General features: G+C 40.6%; 1 protein-coding gene across 1 annotated transcript in view; it reads right to left on the bottom strand.

Moving 5' to 3' along the window:
- Positions 1-10057, bottom strand: part of dop (microtubule-associated serine/threonine (MAST) protein kinase dop) — a 66435-nt gene extending 56378 nt beyond the window's left edge. The window contains exon 1 of the mRNA XM_086970801.1: positions 9152-10057. The gene's annotated coding sequence lies outside the window, so the exon portion shown is untranslated. The remainder of the gene's footprint in view (positions 1-9151) is intronic.
- Between the last annotated feature and the right edge of the window lie 223 nt (positions 10058-10280).

Raw genomic sequence — 10280 nt, 5'->3', positions numbered from 1 at the left:
GCATGTTAATTTAGAGAAATGTATCTAGTTTTTATTACGTATGTCATTTTTGGTCTACAGAGAAGGAATCGCTTAGTTAAATTTAGCTGAATCTATATATACTTCAGATCATCTTTCTGACAAAATCAATTACGATAATGGAACATAACATAGTGTAAATGGTCCTACATATGACCAGCCGGGCCGCAGACCTTAGGGAGGGCGCCATACAGGTGAACAGGTATTCGTTGAAGGTTTTTTCTATATCATCTCGGAAATTTACAACCCAACTGGGGTCTATGACAATGCTTCATACGAGGCCAAATTTGAATTGATACATTAACACTACAAATCGATCCGCGCTTCAATTTACGGCGCGTGAACGCAGTACATTGGTAAATGACACAAATTCAAAGATGACCAACACACGCTCGGCAGCTGTTTTTTAGATGCAGGTTTTTCTAAGTCATGCACACTAACCACTGACGTTGTGTCGCTTAGAAGAGCGACATTCGAAGGAATCTAGTCAAGGGAAAAGTTACAGCTAGGAAAGTGTTGGTCTTGCAATTAAGACGATAGGTTTATTGTCGAAGTTTATTTATTAATATATTACATATTTATAGCGTACTAGTTTCAGAGGCTTGTAGGTCATACGTGATTTATTTTGTGCTTTTAATCGCTTGATTTTCGACCCACGATGTTCCCCTCTAGGCCCAGTTGTAAGCATACGAATTTTATCCCGTATCTTTTTCCTGTAGACAATTAATATTTATGCTCATATAACTAAACTATATAAAATAAGCATATAACAGCCCTCTGGCATAATGAAATGCAAGGTGAAAGACATCCTCAAAGTTGACGCTTCTGCATACTGAACACTAATCCATCTGAATGAGATTCGTTTGTATGTTATGTCGTGACAATTTTGTAGGTTACATTGCTAACGTGTCAGGATACACTGAGAAGCACTGCACCGCGTTAGAGGCTGAGCGAAAGGATTTCCGCTCGTCAAGCGACTACCGTCTAGTTGCTAACAGGCGCTCGGGCTGTTTTTGCGTCTGCATAAAACTTCCTCGTCCATCCGCTGTATCTAGAAAACAAAGGCTGCATATATTGACAAATCACACAAGTTTGATATTCTGCCAGTAAGCCTGAGCACTTGTTACTGTTGCGTTACGTTTAAACGCCAACGAAGCTGTTGCGGAACTGTTGTTATCGACGCAGCATTGTCAATTATATAGAACGTCCCATATTACAATACGTTATAAAATGGATCTTGATACAATAGAGGCGTAAAATAGCAAAATGAAAAAAAAAAAAGTAAGACTTCTCTGAATTGAAAATTTTTGTTTTTGCCTTGTATGACTTAGCGATGCTCTACTTCATTTCGGCAGCGTGTGAACCTTGTTACCTCTGTTGATCTGGACAACGGAACTCAGCCCACTTCTTCCACCAGACACATTGACCACTCGATGACAGACGTGAAATGTTTTCTTTGACGAAACGTTTCGTAGATCATGTTCTTGATGTACAAAATTATATAGTACCTATACGCTGTTGTTCTTCTGTTATATTTCTAAAAATGGAATGTGGAGAGAAAAAGTCCACATTGAACCATTGATTTCACCACTGCTTTATTCGGGATAATTTTAATTAACAGGAAAGAGACTATCATCATAATGTCTGAAACCATACGCGCATTACCTGTTATCTACGCGTAGAATTCACTTTTGATTCAATAACTTGCGTCTTTTCATTTTCAAAAAACGTCACTTTTTCTAGGTGTACGAGGCATTCTGAGCAGCATATGTACTTGAGATCCATTGAGGGAGAAGTTTCCTGTGAATTAGGTGAGTCACCTCGAACGTTAATGTACGACAGTGATGTTGGGTAGCTACGCTGGCAACTGTTGTGCGTTTGCTCGTCGTAGTGGGCGCAATACCCAGCGCTATTCTAGAATGGTGTTATCCTTGGATTGGTCATTGTGGAAAAGCGCACTTCTTCAATTGTTTCTAACAGTTTCTATCAAAACGTGCAACGAGAAAAGGTGCTATCGCTTAGGCTGTGTCCATTGCTAACAGCTGAATAGGAATGGTTTGTGAAAAACGGGCCCGTTGTTTCAATTTTGGTTGTGTTTGTCAAGATTGCTTTCCAATAAACAGTGCAGCTGTGCCTTCGAGAACAATGTAAGAGTGGGTAAGTTCGCATGTACTGCCGAATACTACAACAGTTTTCTTTTTTTTCTTTTCTTTATTATCAAAAGCTATCATTCGAGAACGTAATTCTATTTGGAAGAGCTGCTAGAATGTCCCTTTCCACAATGAATGAATTTTAGCAGTTTGTCAGCATTTCTCGATCCCGTGAAGATGAAACATCTGTTTTTTTAGTGGAGATGAAAGACAAAATGCAGCCCAATGATAAACGAACTAGAAATTGCGTGGATTTGGACACGTTTTTTAAGCTGGCTCAGTTCGAGCGACAGCCTCCCTTGAAAAGGGAAACAGGGTAGTTAGCATAATCATATTTAGGCGTCCGGCCGTCTCTGCTGTCGGCAGCGAGTGTGGCGTAGAATCGGAGGAAAAAAGTCAGTCTTTCGGTTGTTTTCTCATCTTCACACAGGCTTTTTAGCGTTAATGGCAACACCTTTCGCAGTCGTGACCCCATCTACTTTGTTTTACCGCGCTATGCACTGTACACAAAATCGACGAATACGCTTACGATTGATGAAAAGTCAATCCAGAGCAACAAACAACGCCGTACCGTGTACAACTTTAGAATCGGTCACCATAGAAGGCTTTAAAGCGATTTCTAGGGATGGTTAGTGCTATCATATACAGCCTGACTTCGTCAGATGAAATTGTATCTGATAACCTATTTACTAATCAGCGGAAGTGAATGAAGGAACGCGCTGTGCAAAAGCCAGCGAAAATTGGCTAAGGGTCGGTATAAATATTGTGCACGTTTAAGGAAGGACATCGCTAAAGATTATTGAAGAGTGCTGCCGTGCTTCCGCGCCTTTTGTCTAATCGCCGTTAGGTCGACAGAAACGCAGTGGTGGACACCCGACCCAAAGGGTGAACTGCAGTAAATTTACTTGCTCTAGTTTGTCGTTCAGTGACCCATTTGATGTACAGATACGCTATGCTAGCTCAATATTCCAGGAGAGTAGTAATCTAAAAAAGTACGTTGACCACATTAAACATTCTCCGGTGTACGTAATATGTGCATTGTTGTTCGAGTTCGCACACAGCATTGTGATTGTTCTAGAGATTCCTCGTGAAAACTTTGCCAACTCAATGCTATACGAAGTGATAACTTGAATTTTCGCCGAAACACTAAACGCTAATTCGGGCACATAGATTTGAAAGTTTTGGATCCGCCTAAAAATGGCCGATAAATATGTCTTGTAATTTTACGCTTGTCAAGAAAAATATTAGTGAAAATTTAGTTAGGAGCCGGTGTTAATAATGAGAATATTAACGATAAAAAAAAAAAAAGAATCAGTCCCAAGGTAGGACATTTAGCTGTGCGATTTCACTTCCAGAATGTATGGCTATGAAAATATCTTGCACTTTAAAAATACAATTAAAATTAGCTTACAGTATAATTTTCCCAGCTTGGAGTTCCAACGCAACTTAATCATTTGTCAACTCTGGTGTAAAAGCTATTTCATATAATATATCGCCAGCCGAGCCTTCTTTTACCAAGGCGCAATACTGACAAACACTCAGTATTGTGGTACGTGACGGTGCTGACAGGGGTGTATGGGAGCGTATTTTAAAGACTGATCTTATTCCCAAGTGGTAAGCGGCTCTGCTAAGGCAGTTAACACAGATAGAATCAATCATGTTTTTAGGCCCAGGAGTTATTGAACCTAAACGCATATATTGTGTAGATATCATTAGGTGATATATTTCATTGAGTCTGAGAGGAACAATTGATCCGAGCTAAATTATTCGATTAGAAACAGTCTAACACCAAAGTCAGTATGAAGTTACTGTGGCGGTAGTAACGCAATATCAAAATTAATCTGTGGTATGGCACAGGTACGCTGTGCAGGAGATATAATATTATTTCAAAGGTAATAATGTCTGCACAAATACTGTAGCATGGGCTATTGCGGACGAGGTCATTAAAGCACGACTACAATTACGGAATCGAACTGACGGTAGAAAAATATCTAAACTAGAAAAATGCAACATTGTGAAAGGTTTGCCTTATACACTTCAGAACTTACCAAATCATTAATTAGCTACGAAGCCACACTGACACGTACGCAACCTGTCACCCCCCATGTCGATGGTAAAATTTCTCCTGCTTGGCTAAATGCCCTATGGTGATTATAACAGAGTCATATAGGTTTCGCCGTAATCGTCTCACGACACTCCGTCAACTATTGCACTAGAGGAAAAATCACAGAACTTACTTTGATTGCAAGATTTGCGCAATAAATTGAATTTTATGTGTTTGAATAAACAAAAAAAAAGCTTGCTTTACTGCGCGAGCTCAACACAGAATGTTCGTTATGCGTATTGCTGCTCTTCATTGGGTTGGGTATAGTACCAACTACATTGAGGGGACGCTCTCCTATATCAGATCTGCGTCAGGTCGTTTAAGAGTGACTAGTGGCTTCACTGGCAAATCCGCAAAAATATAACTTCTGCTTCATTGTTTTTCGATCGCTGAGGTGCGCCATTAAATATGCTTTGGTACGCTTAAACAGCCTATTCTACCTGCGGTGAATGAAGCGTGACATGAAGTGACAGAGCATTTGCGTGGCTTCAGAATAGATCGGATACAGTTAATACTAAAAGCGCACATCGTCAACATTTTACAGAGCACTATCATATCTTTCAAACATTTTTTTGATTCCATGATAAAAACGCTTTTATTAATATGTGGATCAGTCAACTAACTCTCTATTTATCGAAACTGCCCCCAACACCGCACGAACAATCCTTGATTGCTCGCGATCGATTTTAAACAAGTGTTGTTGCCCCTCACAATCTGCTTTGTTAAATGTTAACAAATCAGATCGAACAAGCATCATGTTAAATAAGTGTGTCAGCTTTTCTACATGCTAAATAATCATATTATTATTATTTCTACTGGTCTAGAAAAAAAAAACCTTCCCTGTAACAAAAGCTGCTGTCACATTGGTAACGCTCTTCTTTTTTTTTGTGACAAAGTTGCATGATCTCGGTACGTATGTACACCAACCACTGATCTATCAATAAGCATCTATCTATACTAATGAGCTTTAGCTATCTGAGTAGTTGGGTGCTATGAACCTAACTCTTACCAAAACTGTTTTGCGCGCAGCTTTACATATACAATACAATAACGAGCAAAGATGGACTACCGTAAATATATTCGTTCCCCAAACAAGCTAGCGTCTCCAGCGTCTCTAAGCGCACGCGGCGCCAGTGTAGATATAACGCTAGATCTGAGCGATACTCGGATGAAGTCATTGGCCATTATTTTGCACTGAAATCTGTTATGGCTGCTGGCTTCGATCGCACAATGATCGGTTGGCTTCTTTCAGCCCATTTCCTATGGCACCGCATTCGAGTTTGCTGGGACACGAGATAAATAATTATTAGCCATTCTGCAGAGAATGGAAACTATCTTATTCTCCAGAACGTTTTGTTAAGGCCTGCCTAAAATGAATCGTCGCTTTACCTGTAAGAAGTACAGCACCAGGTACTGCACCAGGACCCTCCAGGGAAGTAAACTCAAGACTAGAGTTGTTCTAGGTTTTACATTATGCACCATTGGACTAATGCAACGTTGTCAATATTTATATCTTACACGTTTGCCCTACATCTGGCATTTTGCGAACGACACACAGCCTGTTCGTTGTTTACGAAGGGCCAAGCTTGTATATAATTCGGGTTCAATCCTACCTATACAATATGTACATGGCCGTAAAACCTTTTCTATACTCGACATCCATGTAATTTTCACTTCATTATTTTCATGTTGAACAAGAAAGCGAAATTTTCGAGCTAAGCTCAATGTTTACGCAAAGCCTTAACATGTTATGAACGTCACGCAGCGCTACGGGCTTATTCCGTATATACTCGCTGACGAAAGGCACGTTCTGCAGTCACGATACTGCCTAAATACTGGATCGTAAATTGATAAGAGGGTCACCCTTGAATAGTAGAACTTAGACAGATATCAATGGCACAATGCTCCATTAGCGGAAAACCTGACATCGGGATATAAATGCCGTTGAAGTCAATCTTCGGTGCTTAGATGTTCACTTCGTAAGATTTTGCCTAAATATTAAGAAAATGATAATATTTATTTAGTTATGTGCATGAGAAGAATAAAGTCTTTGCTAACGAGCACCCGAAAGACTGAAACTTTTTGTGGCTCTACTTCTATTACCTATTAAATTATCTATTAGATAGTCCTATACTGCAGTGTTTCTCGTCCTTTCGCCATTTGTCTCGTAGCAGCAACACCCAGATACTACTAAGGTTAGGCTAAACGAGTAAGTAAAGGCGAAGGTGGGAAGGAAGGAATAGACAGTACTCGATTGGTTGAGTAGCCGTTACCTTTATAATAATTTGTGACGACGTCGTTATTATTAATGTCGTGGTTCATATTCTTGCAATCGCTTGTCGTCATCGTTAGACGGTCTGAATAGGCCCTGCGAAAGTTTCGCTGATTATGCTTAAGACAGTCTCCAGATGAAAAGGCTACACGGATGCGTCTTAGAGCATGATTACTCATTAGTGTTGATTGATTGAGAGGCCGATCGATCGATCGATCGATCGACCAAAAATATTTTTTTATACGGTTAGACAATTTTTGAATTGATGTTGCTCGGATGCATAAAGTACAACCCTAGCTCAAGGAACAGTTTATACTAGTAATTCACGTTACGCACTCAAAGGACGAGACCGTAATCAGGACAGGAAAATTTGGCGTCTACCGCTTGTCCGCTGGGGACGCCTCAATTAAGGAAAGCTTGAACGAACTTCATCCCACAGTGGGGCTAAGCGTAGCGAAGAAGCACATAGAACTAAGAACAACTCGGGCACAGTGTAGTTAAGGTTACATAACGCAACGATTTTAGTTGATAAAAAGTTTACTGCAAAGGTTCAAATATGTGTGGGTCTAAAGGTGCTGCAACGTCTGTAGAAACACAGCGAAGATACTCGTTACGCTAATTGCAACAAATCTAGCGATAGAAGCTGCACCATCAATCGATATTGGATGTTTTACAAATCAAAATTTAAGATGGAGTTTCCGACTGGTAATTCATTTGTTTGCAATACGACTTCCCAGTGATGACTGCAAACCTCCTCTAAATGAGGATTGGCGTAGGTCGTAAAGAGCTCCGCAAGCTTCGTCTGCCTTTATTTCTTGCTGAATATACAAGCCCATGACAGCATCACTCCAAAGCGCTGGGCGTAAGTTCACGAGCGGGCTTACTAGATGCCTGCACACTTATCAAGTTAATGACTTTATTATTTCGGCGCGGATTATATATTGTCTTTCAGTAGAGAATTCTTAAGTCGGAGAGTTAAATGCAGTAGAGAAAAATTCACTAGCATAAAAAAGTGTTCCGTTTTCTGGGTTCTGAACAGAGTATTTCAGTGCTGGTCTTATATTTAGAGACCCGGTTGGAAGCACTCTCTATTGTAAAGTTTTCGTTCTAGCAGCATACACATCTCAGCATACGTCCGGTACGTCCGATTTCCGCTTCTCAGGAGATCATCATTCCACGAATGAACCCTTTGCAATACCAGCGTAAAAGGTTTTCGATTTCCTACCCGATAAATTTCTGGAAATACAAGATGCTTCTTGAGCTCGTAGCAGCAGGGTACTCCATTGGGAATTGCCTTTTTCTTCTTTGGAATATCAAGCTTGGTCCCAGCCATCCGCGTCCTTGAACGAATGGCACTTGGGTAATATTTTCCGGAGTGGCCCAGCCGATATTCTGGCTGGACTACAGCCGAATACAACCGTGACAAAGTACCTTTCAGGAGATTGAATTAAACTGTGCAAAATTCCGCGGCTCTCGCAATCAAGTTTTAACAGCTCACGCGATTCAATCCCCCTCTTAATATCAGACAGACGGAGGCTTGAAATCGCCTCGCTTCGTTGACACAATGTAGACCTGTTCGGTTAAGCAGTTTATTGGTTTGATCATTAGAGAGATAAATCCTTAGTAACTGAAACCGCACGACGTACTACAGAAGCGGTACAGATCTGGGGTTCGTGGTTTTCACTTCTATTTTCAAAGAGCTGTTAGACTCTACATTACAATATAATCCTGGGTCCAATACCTAATGTCGAAACGTCGTACAACGAGAGATGATAACCCACTGTCATGAGAAGCTCTGAAAAATTAAAATGTAGAACATTGATAAACAGCTTGTAGTTACAGGGGTGAAAAATTTGTCTTATTAACTTTCAACAGTTGAATAGCCCGTCGATCGATTTCCAACAAAACCGCGTCGGTGCGAATCAAAAATCTTTTTCACAGAAAAGGGACATTTTTATAATGTCAAAAGCAGATGGGGACGTTACACGAACTTGCAAACATAGAGTGAAGCCATGTTAAACATGTCTTCAGGTTTTCAACAGGAGTCTTAATATTGTATGGCAAGTCATATTGCTGTCCTTAATAGATTTACAGAGAAAGTAAGGGTAAGCCTACAAAGAATACCACGACTGTTCTAGATAATCCGTTGCCGTAGTTATGTGAATGCTCTACATGTGACTTAACGATTAATCAGGGTCATGTCCAAACGAACTAAAATCCAAGTAACACCCTCTTTGACTCCCTTTTTGCTGTACATGGTTAAAGAAGATTTTACGAAAACAACATATCTTTTTCGAGAACGCACATAATTAAAAATATCTAGAGATACAATTTGAAACTTTAGGGCATGAGCAAAGGGGTGTCAGACGCTCGTGGCTGTACCACGCGTGTTGAAGTTCAATTTTTCATCTTACGTCTTCGTACTTCTTTTCAATTTCTTTAACTCATATTTTTCTAAATCTTCCCAAAAAAGAAAACAATTTTCGGCTATATGTCAGCTTGGAAGTGTTTCCGCCGTTGAGCGTCACTAGGGCATGCCAAAAGGATAGGTCGTACGTGCGCTAAACATCATACGAGATACTGCCGTTTCCTGAGCTTGAAACTCACCCGCATTCTGCTCCTACATTTGTAGAGCTTCATGGTGTTAGCGTGCACCAGCAAGATCGTTTTGTCCCTGCATTCGCGCACTGTATATGTCAATATTTCGTCACGAATTCGCAAGCCAGCTTTGAACCATTGGAAGAGTTACAAACTGCATATGTATTCGAACCTGAACAGCACTTCACGTCCGGCTACACAAGCACACTCATAGCTCGTCACGCCTTTAAAATCGCCAAACTGAAGTCTATCATTATATATCGACCGTATTGTCAGCTACTTGGTAGGGGTTCATCCTATAAAATGGTCGTTGCTTCCACCGTGGAACGGTTCGTGCTGGGCCGCTAGCATTCGCCCCTGTAATCACTGCTTGTAGCTGGAACAGCACACTTGCCGTAGTCGACATAACCAGACGGATATCTCCCTTCCCTGCCCTCCCGAGAACGTTATGTCAAGTGACCGCACATTATGTTTTACACCATTAGGAGACTCGTTAGAGCCTAGGCTGCTAGGATGACAGTTAATACGAACAGAGGTATACTCTTAAATACAATAGATCTTAAAACACCTACGGCAATGTTTAATGCTTGACTTAGCTGTTCTTATCAAATCCTGGTACAATGTTTGCAGGTTACGTTGGTTCATTACGGACTACCGATCTAAGCTAATGACTACCTTTCATTTATATATAAGAGCAGGGTTTTGTACACAACGATCGCGCAGTCAGTGTGTAATATTCGGAGATGTACCTGTCCGTGGTGTTTCTATTGATTACTACCAAGGCGTTTACGCGAAGTGTTCAACGGTGAACCATCGAGTAGTCACCGTAAATGTATTTGAGGATTACTTGTTTTCCTCGTTGGCAAAGCCTGCCACACACAAAACAAGAAGCGCAACGTCCTTCACTTAGTTGTCTGTATTGCGCTGTATGCCATTATCGTTGGCACCATCAAGAATTTATTACAGTCCTCGTTTTCTAGGCAATTTCGTTCGTCGTCAAGAGCTTGTTATAGCACTCGGAGGGTAACGTGGACACAAACATCGTAACCCTCGTCTATCCCTATAATTACTGATTAGATAAAATCGAGGCTGTAACGCCAGTGAAAAAATATAGTAATGATTAGGTTTTTGGGCTATA

This window comes from Varroa jacobsoni, unplaced genomic scaffold (genome assembly GCF_002532875.2).
Source record: "Varroa jacobsoni isolate VJ856 unplaced genomic scaffold, vjacob_1.0 scaffold_1062, whole genome shotgun sequence".
Classification (NCBI taxonomy): Eukaryota; Metazoa; Arthropoda; class Arachnida; order Mesostigmata; family Varroidae; genus Varroa; species Varroa jacobsoni.
Note: the sequence above shows the minus strand (reverse complement) of the source record. Positions and strands in the feature narration are given on the sequence as shown.